Source organism: Ictidomys tridecemlineatus, unplaced genomic scaffold, assembly GCF_052094955.1.
Source record: "Ictidomys tridecemlineatus isolate mIctTri1 unplaced genomic scaffold, mIctTri1.hap1 Scaffold_195, whole genome shotgun sequence".
NCBI lineage: Eukaryota > Metazoa > Chordata > Mammalia > Rodentia > Sciuridae > Ictidomys > Ictidomys tridecemlineatus.
Window position 1 is genome coordinate 49892 of NW_027521673.1, and position 21877 is coordinate 71768.

At 38.1% G+C, this 21877-nt stretch overlaps 1 protein-coding gene across 13 annotated transcripts in view; it reads left to right on the top strand.

Annotated features, from left to right (window-relative positions):
• Window positions 1–958: 958 nt before the first annotated feature.
• LOC144364793 (E3 ubiquitin-protein ligase RNF213-like) overlaps window positions 959–21877 on the top strand; it is a 57169-nt gene continuing 36250 nt past the window's right edge. For all 13 annotated transcript variants that reach the window (XR_013432756.1, XR_013432749.1, XR_013432752.1 and 10 more), the window contains exons 1-3: window positions 959–1244; window positions 17605–17689; window positions 18169–18210. The gene's annotated coding sequence lies outside the window, so the exon portion shown is untranslated. The remainder of the gene's footprint in view (window positions 1245–17604; window positions 17690–18168; window positions 18211–21877) is intronic.

The window sequence follows — 21877 nt, forward strand, 5'->3', positions numbered from 1 at the left end:
TCTCCCCAAAGGGTTTTTCTTAGCTTCTTCTTTTCAATCCTGACCACCTTAATAATTTGCCAGCAGTGATGTTTGTGTATCCTCTCCCTCAAACTCGTTTGTTGAAGCCTTAATCTCTAATGTGGCTGTATTTGGTGAAAATTTCTTGACAGAATTAATTAAGGTTAAGTGGGTCATGAAGGTAAGGCCCTGATCCTAGGAGACTGGTACCCTTATAAAAAGAGATAACGGAGAGTTCTTTTTGCCTTTCTCTCTTTTTGTCTGAGGATGCACAAGGAAAAGGACATGTGAAGGCACGGCAAGAAGGCAGCCCTCTACAAACCAGGAAAAGTCCTCCACAGAAACCAAATTTGTTAACACTTCAAGTTTGGACTTCCCAGCCCCCAAAATTATCAGCAATAAATTTCTGTTGTTTAAGCCACCCAGTGTGTAGTATTTTGTGGTTTGTACTAATGCAATTAATGGACTATTGCAATTAATTTAAGTTATGTCTTCCCCATTAGAAGGCAGAAACCATGCATCTCTATTTCCTCAAATACCACCATGCCTGGCATAGTAGCTCTCATATGGCAGGCACTCAATATTTGTTGAATGAACCATTGATCAGAAAATCAATGGGGGCATGGTAAGTATTATTATGCTTATTTTCATGTGGAGAAAATTGACAGCTATAAAAAGACAGTTAATACTCATAATCTTGGGACACAAATGTATTTCCTAAACTAAAATTAATTGAAAGTGGACCAGGGCTATATAACATCCTCATACACAAAACACATTAAGACTTGTTTTAGTTGCTGAGGGAGGAGGGTTGTATTATCCTCTGCTGTCTAGTGTTCTTTCTCTAATCAGGATCAGGGATTTGCCAACCCACATCTGGTTCCTCATAATCAATGCTCTCAGAGTCAGCAGATAGATATAAAGCTAGAGGAAATTTTTTTTTTTTTTTTTTTTTTTTTTTTTGCTAAAGGCAAGGTGAGGTACATCAGAGGATGAGTATTTGGCATCTCTGAGAGATCTCACAGGGTGGCACCACTTCTGTCCAGGGCCCTGCAGGTTTAAGAACTGGATTTTCAGAAGACTGTGTGCAGATCCATCTCTCAGCTTTAATTAAGCATGAAGAGCTGATGCATGAAACCAGCATGCCAATTTGTTGATTCAAAAGAGGACTGGAACTGCCTCTCTGTCTGGAATGCTTGTCTCTTCTCACATCATCTTCCACTGAAGACAGACCTCTAAGGAAGGTAAATATCAGAAAGTTGCTCATGAGCATGAAATCCAGATTAAGGGAACTGGATGGCTCAAATGTTTAATGGCAGTGAACTACCATTTTTACTTTATAAATATTTTTTCTAATGGCAAAAATAATTCAAAACCATTGTCTGGGGCTCTGTCTGCAGAGGGCATTTCTTCAATAGGTATTTTCCTCACAGTGACAGAAGCTGACTAAAATACCAACTTTTACAAATAGGTACCTGAAAATCATCTCATACAACTCACATATGGCTCTGATTCTGAACTTAAAGTATTTGTGGGTTTGTACTAGCCAGCTTTATGGAGCCCATAAGGGCTTCAACTATTTTAAGAATGAAATGGTCATCAAAACTCTCCAGGGCTGTGGCTGTGGCTCAGCAGTAAAGTGCTTGCCTTGCACACGTGAGGCATTGGGTTCTATCCTCAGCACCACGTAAAAATAAACAAAATAAAGGTAAAATAGGTAGAAGAAAATTTATATTAAAAAAAAGCTCTCCAGATTCTCCAGAGTTTCTTGCATGAAGCAGATGTGACTGTTTATACACAAATTTTTACAAAAGCAAAAGACAAAGTCATTGGTTTAGAGTAAGAATCTCTGAGTTTTTAATTTTGTTTTTATTATTATTTATGTATTTATTAATTTGTTCTAATTACTTATACTTGACAGCAGAATGCATTCTGATTCACAATACACAAATGAAGCACAACTTTTTATTTCTCTGATTGTACACAAAGTAGAGTCACACCATTTGTGTGTTCATACATGTACCTAGGGTAATGATGTTCATCTTATTCCACCATATTTCCTACCTCTGTGCCCCCCTCCCTTTTTCTCCCTCCTCTTTGCCCTATCCAAAGTTTCTCCATTCCTCCCATGCTTTCCCCCACCCCCATTTTGGATCAGCTTTCACTTATCAGAGAAAACATTTGGTCTTTGTTTTTTGGGGATTGGCTTATTTCACTTAGCATAATATTCTCCAACTCAATCCACTTACCTGCAAATGCCATGATTTTATTCTCTTTTAATGCAGAGTAATATTCCATTGTGTATATAATTTCTTTATCCATTCATCTGCTGAAGGGCATTTAGGTTAGTTTCACAATTTAGCTGTTGTGAATTGTGCTGCTATAAACATTGATGTGGCTGTATCCCTATATAGTGTGTTGTTTTTAAGTCCTTTGGGTATAAACCAAGGAATGGGGTAGCTGGGTCAAATGGTGATTCCATTGAAAGTTATCTGAGGAATCTCCATACTGCTTTCCAGATTGGTTGCACCAATTTGCAGTCCCACCAGTAATTTAAGAGCCCCCCACATCCTCACCAAAATTTATTGTTGCTTGTATTCTTGATAAATGACATTGGACTGGAGTGGGATGCAATCTTAGAGTAGTTTTTATTTGCATTTCTCTAATTGCTAGGGATGTTGAACATTTTTTCATATATTTGTTGATCAATTGTATATCTTCTTCTGAGAAGGGTCTGTTTAGTTCCTTAGCCCATTTATTGTTTGAGTTATTTATTTTTTCAGTGTTAAGTTTGTTGAGTTCTTTATATTCCTGGGTATTAGTGCTCTATCTGATGTGCATGTGGTAAAAATTTGCTCCCATTCTGTATACTCTCTCTTCACCTCACTGATTGTTTCTTTTTAGTTTGAATCCATCCCATTTATCATCTCTTCATTTTATTTCTTATGCTTTAGGAGTCTTGTTAAGAAAACCGAGGCCTAATCCAACATGATGAAGATTTGGTCCTACTTTTTATTCTATTAGGTGCAGGGTCTCTGCTATAATTCCTAGGTCCTTGATCCACTTAGAGTTGAATTTTTTGCATGGTGAGAGATAGGGGCTTAATTTAATTTTGCTGCATATTGATTTCCAGTTTTCCCAGCACCATTTTATGAAGAGGCTGTCTTTTCTCCAATACATATTTTTGGAGCCTTTATCTAGTATGAGATAACTGTATTTATGTAGGTTTTTTCTCTGTGCTCTCTATTCTGTACCATTGGTCTACCAATCTATTTTGGTGCCAATATTATGCCATTTATGTTACTGTTGCTCTGTAGTATAGTTTAAGGTCTGGTGTTGTGATGTCACCTGCTTCACTCTTCTTGCTAAGGATTGCTTTGGCTATTTTGGGTCTTTTATTTTTCCAGATGAATTTCATGATTTCCTTTTCTATTTCTATGAGGAATGTCATTGGGAATTGATTGGAATTGCATTAAATCTGTATAGTGCTGTTGGTAGTATTGTCATTTTGACAATATCAATTCTACCTATCCAAAAACAAGAAAGAGTTTTTCATCTTCTAAGGTCTTCTTTGATTTCTTTCTTTAGCCTTCTGTAGTTTTCATTGTAGAGGCCTTTTACCTCTTTTATTAAGTTGAGAATCTCTGAGTTTTAAAATTGGCCCAATCACTGAAAAGATGTGTAAGGTTTCATTTGTTCAGTTATTTAATGACAATACTGAGTAGCTGCCAGAGGCCAGGGGCTAGTCTAGGCACCTGGCAGATTAAACAACCAAGTCAGACATGGATCCTCTGTGAGAAGCCAGTGGGGAGGGAAATAGAAAAGAAAACAGGAACTGCAAATGATTATAACACAATGTAAACTCAACAGAACACACACTGCATTATTCTGTTTATATAAAGTAAATTCTTAGTGGTAGAGTCAGGGTAAGAGTTTATGTGGAAGAAGAGGGGCTGTGAGGTAGGCTTTCTGAGGCTTCCTAAGACTTCTTGATTTGTGTGTGTGTGTGTGTGTGTGTGTGTGTGTGTGTGTGTTGGTTACACAGGTGTGATCCATTTGTGATAATTTATTGAGGTCTCAAAAATAAGTGTACAAAAATATAATTTATGTTCTTTGTTATATACATGGTATTCTTCAATTAATCCTTTCTAAAATAAGAACAGTCACAAAGAGTATTATTTGTACAGGCAGGAAATTAAACTGATTATGTATGATAAAGTAGTATTTAATTAAAATATATATAATATAATCCATTATGCAGGACATTCTATAAGACAACTCAGCTGTGTCCAGAAAACCTCATTAATTTGATAAATAATTCATTCATATCACAATTTTTCAGCATATCTTATCATTGATATTAAAATGTTACACTTATGTTTTTATGCATGATACAGCCACATCAATATTTGAGTTCTGAATCAATCATGGCCAACCAATCAGTAAGCATTTATTGAACAACTACTTTGAAATCATCTGTTGGGTGCTGTGGGAGCACACACAAAAAATAGAGTAGCATTTCTGACTCAAGGAACTTCATGTTTTGGGGAAGTCTTGAGCAACCAAGGTACAGTTGAAGACTGCTGGGATTTCTGGAAAAAGAAAGAGAATTGTGCTAGGCACAATTCACAAGCCACTTATCAAGCAGAAATGAACTTTATTTTTAGAACACACGCCACACCACCCCAGCTCTTCAGAATTCCCTCAGAGCCCACCTGCCACCACCGGGGCTTCCCACAAGCCTCTCAACCCACCCCCCACTCCTGCTCTTGAGGCCAATTGTCTGGGTCGTGTGGGCAGAGCCAAAACAAAGTCCCCCAATGAGCAGCTTCTTGGTCTGAAAGGGAGGGGAAACAGCCCAATGAGCATCACTGCAGAGGAGCCAATCAGCTGGCGGCCAGAAGTTTGCTGGGGCCACTGTGAGCCAATCATCAGCTGACAGCTGGAAGTTTGCTGGCAGCTGGAAGTTTGCTGGGGCCCCTTCAGCTGTGGCTCTCAACATAATTGAAAGTAACTTGCCCAGCAAAAGGCTGTGGAGGAGCTGGAGGGAAGAGCAAAGAGTAACTTCTATTCCTGCCCACCAATACGTGATGTATGTGTATACTACTTTGATTGCCCTTATCAAAGTCTGAATATCTTTAAAATGCAAGACAGTGGGGAAGATCAGCAGGGGATGTTTCTTGGCATGTAGAGTAAGAATTTAAGCAGGTGCCACAGGTGAAGTGATGGGTGGGTAGGTGAAGGTCAGGTCGATTGTTGTGACCAGCAGTGAGAAGCCATTCAGGAGCCAGGGCTGAAATGTTAGAAGTAGCTATTAAGCAGTTCTACCAGAACTTAAAGCAAAGTCAAAACAAAAAGTGAATTTAGCTATTGAGGTTCACTCAAGTCCAAGATCAGAGTCAACCATCAAGGTTAACTCCCAGGGAAGCCAATGTCTCCTAAAAGGAAAATTTTACTAATGCTAACTATAGGGTTTGCTAGGTAAAGTCTAGTACTTCTGTGCCAGGAGTTCTTCCCTTTTCTCCAGCTCCATTACCTGGCCAGGTCTCTGTTTGGTGCTGTGGTCTTCACACGTGTACAGCTTTGTTGTCTCCATTGACCCTCTTTCCCCCATACGATACTAGGACCCACAAAATCTTCCCTCTCATCTGAAATTTGGGTTTTTGGCTGAGAGTTGGGACAGGACTATGACACTCAAAGTGTTTTTATAGACTATTTGGATAGAGGTGGTATTTATGATGTTGGAAAAATTTGGGCCAATTTTTCTTAAAATGTTAATTATTTTGAATAATTAATTTTCCCACTTCCATGGGGTCATCTTTAAAGAAATTTTAAAAAGAAATACCATCTCTTTAGAGTTATATCTTAAGAAGTTAGAACTGGAGTAAGATTAATGCTGAGAGAATTCCTATTTCAATATATTCATTAATTATAGAATTTCTACTATACTTCCAAACACTGCTCTCTCTCTCACACCCTGGCACAGAGAGTTCATAGTGACTAATCCATTCAGTATTGCTGGCTCTATCTTAGAAAAGTGTGACACACAATGGACTATTACTCAGCACTAAAAAATGACAAATTCATGGCATTTGCAGGGAAATGGATGGCATTAGAGCAGATTATGCTAAGTGAAGCTAGCCAATCCCTAAAAAACAAATGCCAAATGTCTTATTTGATATAAGGAGGGCAACTAAGAACAGAGCAGGGAGGAAGAGTATGAGAAGAAGATTACCATTAAACAGGGATGAGAGGTGGGAGGGAAAGGGAGAGAGAAGGGAAATTGCATGGAAATGGAAGGAGACCCTCTTTGTTATACAAAATTACATATAAGAAGAAGTGAGGGGAAAGGGAAAAAACAAGAGAGAGAAATGAGTTACGATAGATGGGGTAGAGAGAGGGGAGGGGAGGGGAGGGGAAGGGGGATAGTAGAGGATAGGAAAGGCAGCAGAATACATCAGACACTAGTATGACAGTATGTAAAAACGTGGATGTGTAACCGATGTGATTCTGCAATCTGTATATGGGGTAAAAATGGGAGTTCATAATCTACTTGAATCAAATTTATGAAATATGATATGTCAAGAGCTTTGTAATGTTTTGAACAACTAACAATAAAAAAAGAAAGAAAAAACAACAAAAAATAAAAGTGTGAGACAGTGTCTTTAAGTCTTCAGGGGTAGTAGAAATAATTTGCTTCCAAGACACTCTGTTATCTCAGGGCTCCACATCAAAGAAGTTTGTACAGATCTCTGCCTGCTGAAGTAGCTATCTGGCAGACTCAGACAATGTTTGCCCTTAGAATGATAACTTGACATATCAACACTCTGCAGAATCTGGTCTGGTCTGGAAAGAAAGGATATGTGTTTATGCATATTGATTCAATGTGTATGTATTTCAGTATGTAAATGAATATTCACACTCCCAGTTCCTCTTTGTAAAACATTTCTTCTTCCTCAGCAGTCTTATAATGACAAAAAATTTTCTTTCTTTTTCAGATAATTTTATTATTACTTTTCAAATTATGAGAGCAATATTTTTTATTGTAATGGGAGAAATAATACTAAGATCAGCAAATAAAAAGTTAATTATTCCTGCCCTCCCCACCCTGTTTCTTCCCTCAGGCCCCTGAAATAATCACAATTGTTAATAGCCTTGTGTAACCCTTCCTCAAGGATCTCTCCCTCCCTCTCTCAGTCTACCTCCCACCCCCATCCTCAGCTGCATGCCTGAGCATTGCCCTTGCACTGGAGTCCAGGGGTCAGAAGTGACTGCAGAGATGGAGTCTTTATTTGGGTGATGAAATGGGAAGATGGAACAAACAACATTTAGGTTCTGCCTCCATGAATTTCAAAGTCTTCCATTTAACTCCTTCCTAGTCTTTTCAGTTCTGAAAACATATGTAAAATGTGAAAATGTAAAAACAGTGTGGAAGTGAAATTTTGTCCTGCTGCCCCTGGGAGACTGCCTACTCTCTAGTCTGTTTTCACCAGGCTGAAGCAGGCAGGCAGTGACTCACCAGGATTTGAGTGTTTATTAAATGCCAAGTAAAAGAAATCTCTGTTTCCATTGCTAGAGCTGTTGGATGCAGAGCAGGCTGAACTGTGTTGTCTGCAGGACAGGCTGAACAGATGTTGGCTGCAAGATACCCCACGCACTCAAATCCCCCTCCATCTGGTCCTTTATCACCTGTTTGCCTCAAGTCTGAACATTCAACCCCACTCAAGGTTGAACACTTAACCCCTCCTTGGGCCAACAAGGCAGCTTGCAGACCCAGAGGCCCCATTAGATTTGGGCTATTAAAACTCCCTCCTGCCAGCCCCCCCTCTCTTGCTCTCTTTGTCTCTCTTGCATGTGCTCTCTGTCTCTCTTGCTCTTGCTCTCTCCCTCTTCATCTCTCCCCTTCCGTTCTCTCTCTCTCTCTCTCTCTCTCTCTCTCTCTCTCTCTCTCTCTCTCTCTCCTTCTTTCTTTTCTCTTTGTTGCACTGCTGCAATAAAGATCTTTTGGTTGCTCCAAGTGCTGTGGTCACTTTCCTTTCAACAGCGATAGGGAAATAGAGAACCTGAATTTGACCAGAAGCCTGGATCTTACTGTAAGGTTCTTCCTTAGCATCTGGACGGCCATCTTAAGGGACAGTCGCTATTTTAAGTAAATTTCATTTTTCTGCCTAAGGTTCTTTCTGAGAAAAGCTCATCACTTCCTCATACCAACCCAAGCCTTCAACCACCTGCGTTAGGACCCACCGGGACCCCTGAGCCTGACCCATAAAAGTCCCAATCCTCAAGCCTGTTTTGCCTCTCTTTGGCTATGAAGAGATGTGCCTTTATTTGTCATCTCTAACCAATAAACTCTGGTGTGTATCTCCGCCTGGTCTCCATCTTTCATTTCTCGCCTGTCTCCTGGTTTCTTGCTTTCCTTTCACTTACCACTTTGTGAATTAACTGAGCAGCCCAGAGCAGCAGGAGGGGTAGAGGCAGTACACAAGGCCATTCCACAGCGAGGTGGCCCAGGCTAAAAAGCACAGTTAATGGGCCATGGCAGGCATGTGCTCTGGTTATGGAGAAACCATCCAGTTTGACAATGGGTTTGTATACCTGTAGGGGCTATGTTGCAAAGCCAACTGGAGCAACTTAGTGCTTGATGCAAAGTTTTTTAATTATGGACTAAGAGCTGTTTAGAAGTACGAGGCAGCTTAAGCTGAATGGTGAGATCCTTGTTGCCCTGATATTTTTTGTATTGCAGTGTGCTAACTTGGGGCGACTTCACAAGAGAACAGTCCTCAGGAGTTGTCTTTACTAGCACTGGAAGAAGTGGGGAAACTTCAGTATAAGTAGATCAAGGGACCCACCCCGTTTGCCCTATTAGAAGATGCTGGCCTTTGTGTTCTCCACTTTTTTGTTTTTTAATTGTAGTGTTGGGGATTGAAGCCAGGGCTTCACATACGTTGGGCACCTGTTCTACAACTCAGCTATATCTCCAATCCTGCCTTCTCTAATTTTGACTATATTTAACTTTTCTTTCTTTTAATACATTATTCATTTATGTCTTTCTAGTGTAATCAATTTATCTATTTATTATTTTATTTACCTAGTCTGACTTTTAAACCTATGATTTTTAATCTTTCATTTTTTCCATTATTTATTCTTTATATCTATTCTGCTTATTAGTCTCCTTTCTGCTATTTTATCTTATTGTCATTGATAATGGTATAATTTTGTTGTTGGCACTTTCTCATTACTAACTTTATTTCTGCATAGAATTTTATCTAGCTTTGACCATACCAATATAAGAGGACAGGGAAAGGGCACCATAGATAGAAGATTATGAAGAAGGCCTTTGACCAAATCCATAAAGAAGAAACCGTGGTTGAAGAAGAACCCAGCTCATTCACCTGCTTTTTCAAAACTGGAATTCCTTTCACTAAAATCCCTTGAATTTGTTACTTGTAGAACTTTAGGCCTAGGGAAATAAAATGTATATCTTCCAATGACCTGGCTGAACTACTAGAACTTTCTGCAGCATCTTGCCTCATAGTTGGGTGGGGTGGAGTGGGAGGAAAAGAGGGAGTTTGTTGGCACTGGTATAGTCATATCCAGCAATTAGGGAGGAAATTATGTTTGTAATCCTTGAGCTAATGTTATAGCAAAGCTGTGAATTTGTTCATGATTAAAGCTGGCAAGAGAGTTCTTGCTCAAGGCAATGAAACACTGAAGGCCAGAGGAAAGAGCCAGCACAGAGAGTTGTGGAGTCCTGCACTGCTGCACATGGTATGATGAACATGATTCTGCTGAGGCTGCTGTGTAATCCTCTTGTCTCTGCCCTGGACAAGGGTTTCCTCTGAAGGGTAAGATCAACCCTTGCATCAGCCTTTGGGAGCTCGTACCTGGTGCTGGATGAGAGGTTTGACTTGGGGTCAGGCAGGAAAACAGCCAGGAAGTGGCTTTAAGCTGCAGATGGATGAACAGGATTCTGTAAATCAGATTAACAGACTTTATCACAGGAATGTTGTTGTGTTCCCCCAGATGCTCCCAAGGACTTGGTAATATACTACTTAAAAAAATGTCTTGGTGGTGACCCAGTTGTGTTCTTGAAGTGTGTTTCTCTAACTAGGTCTATAGATATGTTTTTGAGGGAATGAATATTCCATGAGAATTTTTAAGTTTTAGGGTTTTGCTTTGAAGATAATCTGAAATATATATATATATATTCCACCACATTATTTCAGTGCTTACAGCTGAGTTTGGTGCCAACTGAAAAACAAATAACATCATGGCCTGTGGGCCATGGGAATGCAGATTTTGCAGGAAGTTCAAACAGAGAAAGGTGGTGGAAAAATTGATCTATTTCCTGACCTGAAGGTAGTACAGGCATCCTCAATTCAAATTCTCTGTTACAGCAGTGGAATTTCATGTCATATAGGAAGTATACCAACTTGATTATTGCTCATTAGCGAGAAAGAAACAAGAAAGTCATTTCTGTTCAATAGTATTTATAATCTTAATCTTTAGTTTTTTTTTCATCATTATGCACTTGCTACATGGATGTGGTTTGTGTGTGTATCCCAAAAGGTCATGTGTTGGAAGTTTGATCTCCAAGGTGCTGGTCACAGAAAATGGTATGAACTTTTAAGAGATGGAGCCTGGAGGAAAGTCAGTGGAGGTATGCTCTTAGAAGGGATTGAGGTATTTCTTGTGGGGCTCTGGTTAGTTCCCTCTAGAGGGCTTTGATGAAAGCCTGAGCCTGGCCCAATTAACCTCTCTGGCTTCCTGTTTGACACTGCGATTTCTCCATCTTGCACATAGTTCCACCATTGCCATCTGCCATGAGGTGATAGGACCAAGGGGGTTCCCTCACCTGCTCTATCCTGTTTGGACTTTCAATATACTAAAACTGTGAGACTCAATAAACTTCTTTTTATTTAAAAAATAAAGTTTACTTATCTTGGTATTTTGTTATAGTAATGAATAACATAGTACTTATTGAAAATTTTTTATTTTATTTTATTAAGGAAGCCAATTATTTCCTTAGGTCTTATAGAATATCTGGGTTCTAAGAATTTCAGCAGAGAGTTTTAAGTGTCAAAGAACTGAATAAAAAGAATAGTCATATAAGTGCAGAAAACTAGAAATTTGGGTTCATGGAGATGAAATGAAACTTATAAGTGTCTGTAACAAATCTTTGTGTGTGGGGGGTGGTGAGGGGATTAAGAAATTTGCCTACTCTTGTTTGTGAGTTGGTGATGGAGTGTCTGCTGAATAGCATCACCCATTCCCCAGACATCTTTCTCGAGAGAGCTTGGCTTGGATTTTTCCTGGTTGTCTCAGGTATAAATCTAGGTATATTTTGAGTTTTTATATTGGAAGTTGGGGAAAAGTTCCCATGAATGCACTTTAGAACAGTTAGTTTCCATTATAATCAAGTGTTGGAGTGACCACAGTGCTAGTGGGAGGCCACTCTCCTTACATCACATTTCACCATTTATTTCAATTCTGTGTCTTGGTTATTGAGGCATGTACACATGGCATGGAGAACTGGGCCTTGGTCAGAGCTAGGGAAGTAGTAAAGACAAGGTGAATACATATAGAGAGATATTATAGGAGAGAGAACATCAGAATTAATGGTACTTCTGACCTTATGGGGCCTTGGATAGCCACTTTCTAATTTTCTGAATGGGTAGAATGCTACATTCAAGTATAAAAGAACACCTGCTGTCTCCACTGCTTGACACTGATAAATATTAGTTTTGGTGTGCCAGAGCATGACTGGCTGATACTATGAATTGCCTAAAATTCCTCCTTGTACTGGTCAGCTGTTGGTGGGTATCTCCCTCATAAAGACACAAACTACAAGTTCTATGGTGTGAACTCTTCTGAATGCAGTCTCGGAGTGGTAGGGCAGGTCTGTTATCTGCTCAATGGGCAGCATCAGTAGACCTGGTCTAGGACCTATTCAAAGCATTCTCTCTGACCCTGATGGGTAGATGACAGGTGAATTGGAAAATGAGTAGTCTTTGAATAATACCTTCCAGAATAATAATATAAATTGGGATCATCTTCTTATGACAACCTGGGGTTTTCTTTTGTCATATATAGCAGTTTGTAATGACACATTTCTGTACTTATTTAATTAATATCTACCATATGTGTTATATTTTAAGCTATACAAAGGCAGGGATTGTATCTACTTTTACTTACTGATGGATCCTCAATGGCTAGCATAGTGCCTGAAAGAGTGGGTTTCTTGGTTATGTGTTAATTATCTATTGCTGCATGACAATTGTCCCCAGGCTTAGTAGTTTAAAACAATCAACATGTATGTATCATCTTACAGTTTCTATGAGTTCACAATTTGGGAGTGGCTTAACTGGGTAGTTCTGGCTCAGGGTCTCTCATGATATTGCAGTAAAGATCCTAGTCCTTCCTAATACAGTTGTCTTAGTCAGTGAGGGTTTGAGGATACATTTCTAAGACAGCTCGTTCTCATGGATGTTATCTCAAAGGTTCAGTTCTCTTGCTGCTTACCTATGGGAGGCTTCAATTTTTCACACATATGTCAAATAGTGCCATTTGAGTGTCCTTAATATGAGAGCTAATTTCTCCTACAGTGATTGATAGAAGAGGAAGGGAGGAAAGGAGGGAGGAAGGAAAGCAAGGAGGCAAGAAGAGAAAGGAATCAGTAGTGCCTTTTTAAAAAATAGTTTTTAAAATTTTGAAATAGAATTTACATATCACAACATTCATGCTTTTAAAGTGTAAACTCAGTGGCCTTTAGTATATTTACAAGGTTGTGCAATAATTACCACTAATTTTTGCATATTTTCATTATCCCTCAGAGAAACTCCATATCCACTGACAGTCACTTCTCATTTTCCCTCCCCACAGCACTTGGCAACCATCAATCTACTTTTTATTTTAATGAGTTTGCCTATGATATGTGGTCTTCTGTGTCTGGTTTCTTTCATTTAGCATGTTCTCAAGATTCGTCCATTTCGCAACTTGTATCAGTGTTTCATTCCTTTTTATGGCCTAACAATATTATATTGTATGAATAGATCACACTTGGTTTATCTGTTCATAAGTTCATGGACATTTGGGCTGTTTCTACTTTTGTACATTATAAAGAATGTTGCTAAGAATATCTGTGTACAAGTTTTTACTCAGACATATGTTTTCAGTTTTCTTGGGCATATACCTAGGGATGGAATTGATTGGTCATATGGTAACTCTGTTAAACTTTTAAAGAAATTGCCCATCTATTTTCCAAAGTAGCTGCACTACCAGAAAATATGACCAGAAATATGCGAGGGTTCCAATTTCTCAATATACTCACCAATACTTTTTGTCTTTCTCTCTCTCTCTCTCTCTCTCTCTCTCTCTCTCTCTCTCTCTCTCTCTCTCTCTCTTTTATTGATGTTATAGCCATCTTAGTGAGAAGTGGTATTTCATTGTGGTTTTGACTTGTATTTTCCTTTTCTAATTAATAATGATATTCAGCATTTTTTAATTGTATATCTTCTTTGGAGAAATGTCTATACAAATCCTGTGCCCATTCTTAAACTGGGTTTTTTTTTAAATCTATTATTGTATTAGCTGTTTATTTTTCACCAATATCCTATTCTAGGTACAAGTCCTTTATTAAATATATGATTTTTCAAATATTTTGTCTTTTTATCCTTTTAATAGCATCATTGAAGCACAAATTTAAAAATTTTAATGAAGTCCAATTTATCTGGTTTTTCTTGTTTCTCATGCTTTTGATGCTTTTGTCTAAGGGTTCTTTGCTAAATACAAAGTCATAAAATTTATATTCATGTTTTCTTCTGAGAGTTTTATAGTTGTGGTCTTCTTTTCAATTCTTTGATTCATTTTGAGTTAAATTTTTTGTATATGATGTAGGATAAGAACCCAATTTCATTCTTTTGTATTTGGTTATTCAGCTGCCCTAGCACAGTTTGTTGAAAAGATTATGCATTGCTCATTGAATTGTCTTGGTGCCCTTGTTGAAAGTCAATTAATCATAAATGTATAAGTTTATTTCTGGGTTTTCATTTTCATATCATTCATCTATATGCTTGTCCTTAAGCCAATACTGCTCAGTCTGTATTACTATAGCTTTGTAGTGAGTTTTGAAATTGACATATGTGAATCCTCTAACTTTGTTCTTCCTCTTCAAAATTGTTTTGGCTTTTCTAGTTTCCTTGCATTTACATATGGATTTTAGGATAAGAATGTCAATTTCTGTGAAAACAGCAAGCAGGGATTTTGATAGAAATTGTACTGAATCTTAGATCAATTTATACAGTATTGCCTTCCAATTTATGAACACAGGGTATCTTCCAAGATAATTTGATGTTCTTTAAATTCCTAACTATAAAAGATTAGTATGCAGATTTTTCACTTGATTGGTTAAATTCATTTTTAAGAATTATTTTTTTCATTTGATGTGATTATACATAGAATTATTTTCTTAAATTTTGGACTGTTCATTTCTGTTGTTTAAAAATACAATTGATTTTTCATATTGATCCTGAATCTTGTAACCTTGCTGAACTCATATATTAGCTCTTGTAGTCTTCTTGTGCACTATGTCTTTTATGATCTAATCTTGAAGGGCATACAGGTCACTTCTTCATATTATCTATTATTAAAAGTTAGTCATGGAGTCCAGCATACACTTGAGGAGAGGGATTTCAGACTCCACTTTTTGAAATAGGAGTGTCAAAAAATTTATGGACATAATTTGAAGCTATCACAATAGTGTACAAATGATTGACTGCCTGATACAAAATTGCTACCCAGCCCTTACTCCTAATGTCTGCTTGAGTTCCATTTGGTCCTAGTCCTCTACTCTAGAGGGCAGGAACTAGTAAAGGAATGAATTTCAAAGTTCTCTTTGAGAATGCTGCATTTGTGTATAATAGAGATGGATGGCTTCTTACTACAGATTGAATCAGAAGAAAGATTTTGAACACGATTTTGAAAGATTTGAACCAGGTGTCATGCCCTTATAGAAAATTATTGAATTGTATCAGCATGAGACCAATAAATCCAACTTCTAAAAATAATGTTAGTGGGAAGTCAGGCCTGATTCACAGTAGGAATAAATTTACTGCTTATTTATAGTTTTTCTCCTTTCTCTCTCCTTCCCTGGAAAACTTTCTCCTTCTCTCCTTTCTCTCTTTTTGAAAAGAACTTGTAATGTTTAATGAATCGTACCTCTATTTGATCACTAGCACAGAAGCTGTCCCATATCCTTGAACTCCTCCTTATGTCTTCTGTTTAAGAACCTTCACAATTACTGGATGCTTCATGAGATTTCTTCTCCCCAAAACTTTGTGGTAGACTGGCTGCATCCATCAAAGATGGCAACTATTGTTTCAGCAGCATTGACTCTTGTCTGCTTCACCAAGGATCTACAGAATATTGACAGAGAAATTCTGGTTATTTTTCAGGAGATAAAACGTCATACTGCTCTTCCAAGTGACCAGAGTGTTATTTGTGGACTTGTATTGATGCATGCCACCAGCATTCTCTCAGCCTCTTAGGAGCTTCCAATGCTGGGCAAAGTGATCATAGCTGTGGTTCACAAGTCCCTGAATTTCATGGCCTTAGTCTACATGTCATGCCCATGATGGGATGAAAGAGCTTGGATAGATATTTTACAAGAACAATTTCAAAGTTAAGTTTGTTCAAAAATAATCATAATAAGCCTCTTGGAATTAAGCTTAACATAAAAAGTGCTCCTAATTATAAGCACTGGTGGTGTAATAAATGATACTTAACACTGTTTATATGGTAAATATTTCTACATATCAGTTTAATTCATAACTGAAATGTCACACAACTTGACATTTACTACTTCCTTACTCTCTTTTGAACACTTCTTAAATACTACATATACTTCATAATAATTCTATTATTTCTCGAGAATAAGAAAATCCAATCTTCTTGACCGCTGAACTAAAACGGAATTTTTGGGAAGTGATTTAAGTTAGTGTTTGGCTCTTCTCCTGGTTGCACATAAACTTTTCCAAAAACCAGATTCCACAGATGAGAGTGTGGGGCAAATTCAACTTCTGACTGTGTCTGTTGTTCATATAAAGAAGGAGACTAAACAAACAAAGGAAATGACCCAAAAGTGTCATTACAAGTATCTATCTTATTTTCTGTTTTTTTAAGTTATAAAAGATATTTTTCTTTATTTCATGCTTTTACCTTTCCCCTCCATCAAAGTAAACAAAATAAGTAAGAAAATGCTAAATTAATTGTTCAAGGGCGTGATTCTAAGGATTGAGGGAAGGACAGAACCCATTATGGGAATTACTAGAGGCTTTTGGTAGACATTTTCAAATAACAATTCTAACAGGCTTTTTATTTTTGAGACATCAATTCCAAGTGAGTCACTGTTAATGATTCATTCATCCAGTAAATATGTATTGAGCACCTACTAAGTGCCAGTTACAGTACCACACTGAAGACTCAATGAGCAAAATCAGGCGGGAACACCTTCTTTCTTTATAATTTTTTAGTTGTAGTTGGACACAAAGGTATTGTACCTTCATTTTTAAATTTATTTTTATGTGGTGCTGAGGATCGAACTCAGGGCCTCACATGTGCTAGACTAGTGCTCTACCACTGAGCCAACCCCAGGCCCCAGGAATATCTTCTTTATGGAGGTTTTGATTTGGAGGTGAAGGAGGAGGAGACAAACATCGTTCTAATAATCACACAGGAAAATGCAGGATTATAACTGTGATCAGTTCTAAGAAGGACAGGAGCCTAGTGGGGTGGGGTGGGGGCGGTGGGTGAAGGGGCCGGCGCCGCTTGCGAGCTCACAGTCGGCGGCCTTGCGCAGCACACTCAGTGCCAGGATGGAGGCAGCGGCTGGAAGCGGGGCGCCCCGGGAGGAGAAGGGGCCTGGAGGGGAGGCAGCGGCCTCACAAGCTCAAGCTCCGAAGAGTGGGGGGGGAAGTGGGGGGGCGGGGGGGCGGGGCTGGACTCTGGAGGCTGCCTTTGGCGCCAATGAAGGCTTTGGTGAAGGCGGACCCGATGTGAAGCTAGTGGCAGAGAAAGCAATCTTCATTGTGGCTCGAGCCCCGCTGCGAAGGGAGCGCAAGGGCACTAGGGGTGGCAGCGCGTGGTTCTAGGGGCGTGGCTTCCTTTGGGCGGGGCTTGGGGCTGTTTGGCGGAATTTGGGGAGGAGGAAAAAAAGGGTCTGAGCGGGCTGTGCTGAGCCGGAAAGTGAAAGGGGTGTTTGCAGTCCATGGCGTGTGTAATCAGGGAAGGTTGGAGAAGAGTGTCACGCACCTTCGTGTGTTGTATTGCTTTGTTAACCACTTTACGAGGGCGCAGAGATCAACTTTAATTTGCACCTCTCCTGGCTCACATGCAACCTGTAGCAGTCTAGTAAAGGAACACAGTGGATTTATGAGCAGGGGGGAAGGGACGTAGTGGCCTTCTGGGGGAAGAGGTACTGGAATGACCTTAGTGAAGTCCTGTACCGTCTTAAGTTTCAGAACCTCCCCACCTGCTTGAGCCCTTCACCTTCTTTTCTTTCAAAAACAGGAGTCCATTGATTTTTTAATTTGTTCATTTGTTTGACAGGAACTGTTTGTGGAGACCATTGCAAAAGATGCCTACTGTTGTGCTTAACAAGGAAAGAGGGAAACCCTTCAGAGCAGAGATTTGGGTAAAGTATCTCTATAGTATCTGGCAGTAGACAATGGAGGGCTGGGTTAAGCTTTCCCTTTGCAGGTTGAGAAGGCAAAGCAGGTGTTTGATTTCTGACCCTCTATCCAGCTGCTAACCCTTGCACATGTCTGAAGTTTTCATATACTGTATCTTGTACTCCCTGCTATATTGCCAAACTCTTCTCTGATAACTTTCAGAACAAAGAGAATAAATTCAAGAGTAAAGCAACATGGTAGGAGGATTCACATTTACCCCTCTCATTGAACAGTATTTGCCTGGACTTGACTTTACTCTATTAGGCAGCCAGTATGTAAGATTTAGTGGTGGAACAGAAATAGATCTCAAGACAGCAAGGGACATATTTTATAAATGCCTAAATTTGTATAAAGCCTCATCTCCTTCATTGTGTGGATTGTGCTAATTTGGAGCTGATGTCCAAATGACCACAGTCAAGTGTCCCTTTTCCTTGTGTTTCAGATAATGCGATAGAAGCTGTCGATGATTTTGCTTTTCTGGAAGGTAAGCTTTTTATCAGTGGAAAATCATTTCCACCTGTTTTTTTCATGCTAAAGATGCAAGTTCAGCTCTTATAAACAAATGTTTGGTTCTCTCTTATTTGTACAGGGATAGTTTCTTCTCCTTACTTCCTATTAGGACAGTGAAAACAAACTTGCTAACTCTATTTATAGTCAGTTTCCCTTGGGGAGTTAGAACTTCTGGCAAACTTCTAACCATAAAGAAGGGAGAGGGAATATGAAGACACATGGTGGACTCAGATGAATTGGAAAGTTTTGTACCTGCTTGTGTTTTCCATCCCTAAATGTAAATAAATACAAATTTTGTTCCCTCATCATAATGTTAGCCATCAGGAACAATTGCCAACATTTAAAAGGTTACTTCTGTCCATTTTCTTCTTTAGCAGTCTGTGTGTACTGATTATTTGCATTGATATTCTGTACTTCTTGTAACTATTTTTTTCTTAGGAATTTTAGGTTAACTCATGTACTAACTAAATCTTGTCATCAAAATAGGAAATATTTGAAGTACCACATTTTAACTGCTTTCTCAGCTATTTCTTCTACTGAATTCCTAAGTCTTACCCTTAAATCCATATGTTCTGATTGAATAGCTTTTCAGAATCCATGTGCCCTCAGTTCATTCTCACCTTCACCCTAACAAGGTGTTCTCATTACCTCCTTTAAGCTTCATTACCTTCTGAAATCTTTTCTTCATTTATTTCATTCTTTTTATTCCATGTTCTGCATCTCCTTATCACACTAGGCCTGTGTTGTAGTATTTTATATGTCTTTGAAGATACCTTTTCATGGCCAGCTTCAAGCCTAGATCTTGAGTAATCTCTTAATTTGTAGATGTTTGTTCAGCCTCTTTTTCAACCTATTTTTTAAAAAATAATTTCTTTAGTTTCATGTGTTACTAATCCAGTATGTAGGTGTATTATGTGTGTGGGTGCCTATGAATGAAGAAAAAGTGTAGTCTCCAGTTGTTGGGTGCAATGTCAAGTCTCATTGTACAGTTTATGTTTTCTATATTCTTACTGAATTTCTTTTGTCTGCTTACTGTATCAATTAATGAGAGTTGTGTATTAATGTCTCCTACTATGACTGAAGAATATTTTCACTTATGGTTCTGGATCTATTTTTCATTATAGATTTAAAACTGGAATTAGGAATATACAAATTTAAAATCATTATATATTGCTCGTGATAGAACCTTTAATATTTAAAAATTTACCATTGTTACTTCTAATAATGTTCTTTTGCCTTAAAATCTATTTGGTCTCGTTATTAAAGTTTGCCAGCTTTCTTTAGTGTTTATGTGTTTTTTCCCATCTTTTTGTTTTTACATTTCCATATCTTTGTAAGTGCTGTATAATTGGTGATATTAAATTCATACTGACAATCTTTGCCTTTAACTGGAGCACTTAGTTCATTTATGCCTAATTTAATTAGTGATAACAATGGACTTAAATCTCCTATCTTATTTTTCCTGCTTTTCATTTGTCCTATTTTATGCTGCCTTTTGTATTATTATTCCTTTTTTTTCCCCTTCCATCTGTTGGGAAGTCGTATATATCTATCCTTTTAGGGTTCGTCCATTAGTTACTATATGCATGCTTAATTTATCAAAGCCAAAAGTTAGAATCTTTTCCCTCATCCTCAGCAAAATGGAATCTTAGAATCCATTAATGCCATTTACAAACCCTCATTCCTTAAATTAACATGCTGTTATTGCCATGTGTCTTTATCAGCCCACATCAGACATTGTTATTGATGTATGATACAGACAATATATGAGTTTATTCACATGCTTACAACAATTTTTGATCTTTTTGTATTTCTTACCCTCCATTTTTAATCCTTTTCCCCAAAATAAGTCCTTTAGAGCTTTCTTTAGTATAGGTAACTGGTAGCTGACTCTCAACTTTCTCTTTTCTTTCTTTTTTTTTTTTGAGGGGGAAATGGAAATACAAAAAGATTTTACTGCTAAATTCAGAATTCTAGCTGTTCTTTTACCATTTTTTTTGGCTTCCACTGTTTTTGTTGAGAAATCACAGTCTGTCTTTTGAAGGTAGTTTATCCCTTTTTAAGATTTTCTCTTTGCCTTTGATTTTCTGAGATTTCACTCTGATGGACAGAAGTTTGGATATGCTCTGGGAAATTCTCAGCCAGTTTCTCTAGACATTGACTCTGCTTTGGTCTTTCTCTGCACTTTCTCTGGGATTTTCACTAAACATACATAAAAGCCCAACCCTAATTTTGCCTTTGTATGATGTGTTCTGTGTAATTTTTGTTTTGGAATTTTCGGTTCTTTCTTCAGTTCTTTTAATTTCCTTTAAACCTCTTTGTTTTTCTGTGGATACTCTGAAACTTGTATTTCATTTATTTAAGTGGTGAATGTAGTTGTTTATTATAGAGTATGTCGTGTGTAATATCCCATCTAATATCCAAAGCCTTTTGAAGTTCTTACTTTGTAGTATATCCAATCCAATATCTAGACTTTTGAGTTTGTCTTTTTATCCGTTCTTTCTTTTGGTACTGTCTTTACATAGTGGTCATTGCACTGGAAAAAAATTATTTGTTAGATAATTTGAGATTTTATGGTGATATCTTTCTCTAAAGAACATTTTTCTTTGCTCCAGCAAGACACATAGGAACATTATCAGTACAGTACCTCCTTAATGAGATCTAAGACTGGAAGTTTTCTGCATCATAGTGGTGATGTAACCCCTGGGCTATAAGTCAGTGAGGAGTCTGATTTAATTTTGGTTACTGTGAGGGTATAATATTATGGGACTCTAGCTTAAAAAAGGGTGGGTTACCAGTCTTCCCCACTCAGGCAGACTTTGGGGTTTGACTATTGATTGGTTCCCTGCCTTTTCTAGATTTTAAATTTGCCTTTTCTTGATTTTTTTTAATGTCTTAAAGATCTTCTCTTGGGCTGGGGATGTGGCTCAGGCAGTAGCGTGCTCGCCTGGCATGCGTGCAGCCCGGGTTCGATCCTCAGCACCACATACAAACAAAGATGTTGTGTCTGCCGAGAAATAAAAAATAACTAATAAAAAAATTTTCTCTCTCTCTCTCCCTCTCTCTCTCTCTCTCACTCTCTCTTAAAAAAAGATCTCTCATTTATACTCATACACATACACATACACACACACTTGTATACATATATACATGCCCATATTTATATTTATATATTTTAGCTTTACTAGTTGATCTCAGCAAGATGTTGTCATTGTCAAAAGCAGGCTATTATCTTTTTAAATTAGAGGTGTTTCTGGCTTGTTTTTACTATGTTCTTTGCCTTGAGTTATCTGTTTTATGCTAGAAACTTTTAAAATAAATTTTGGTCTTTTTTATTTGTGTAGGATTTCTTCAAATTCTCAATGATGTTTATTCTTTTTAAGAATGATAGAATGTGAAGACTGGAAGCTGTGTGTAGTGCAGTGGGGATGGTTTTTGCCTGGCAGCTTTGCTTTAGAATGAGCAGAGTTGTGGTTAGATGTTAACCTGGGGCTTCCAAAGGCCAGTATACAGAATGCTGTGTTGTGGAAGCAGTGTTGGTAGAGGTGCCCTAGTGTCCAATGATGGTCTGTCTGGCTCTTTAGAAGAGAGCCCTGTGATTCTCCCATCCAAGTTAGGTGTAAATATCTTCACCACATAGA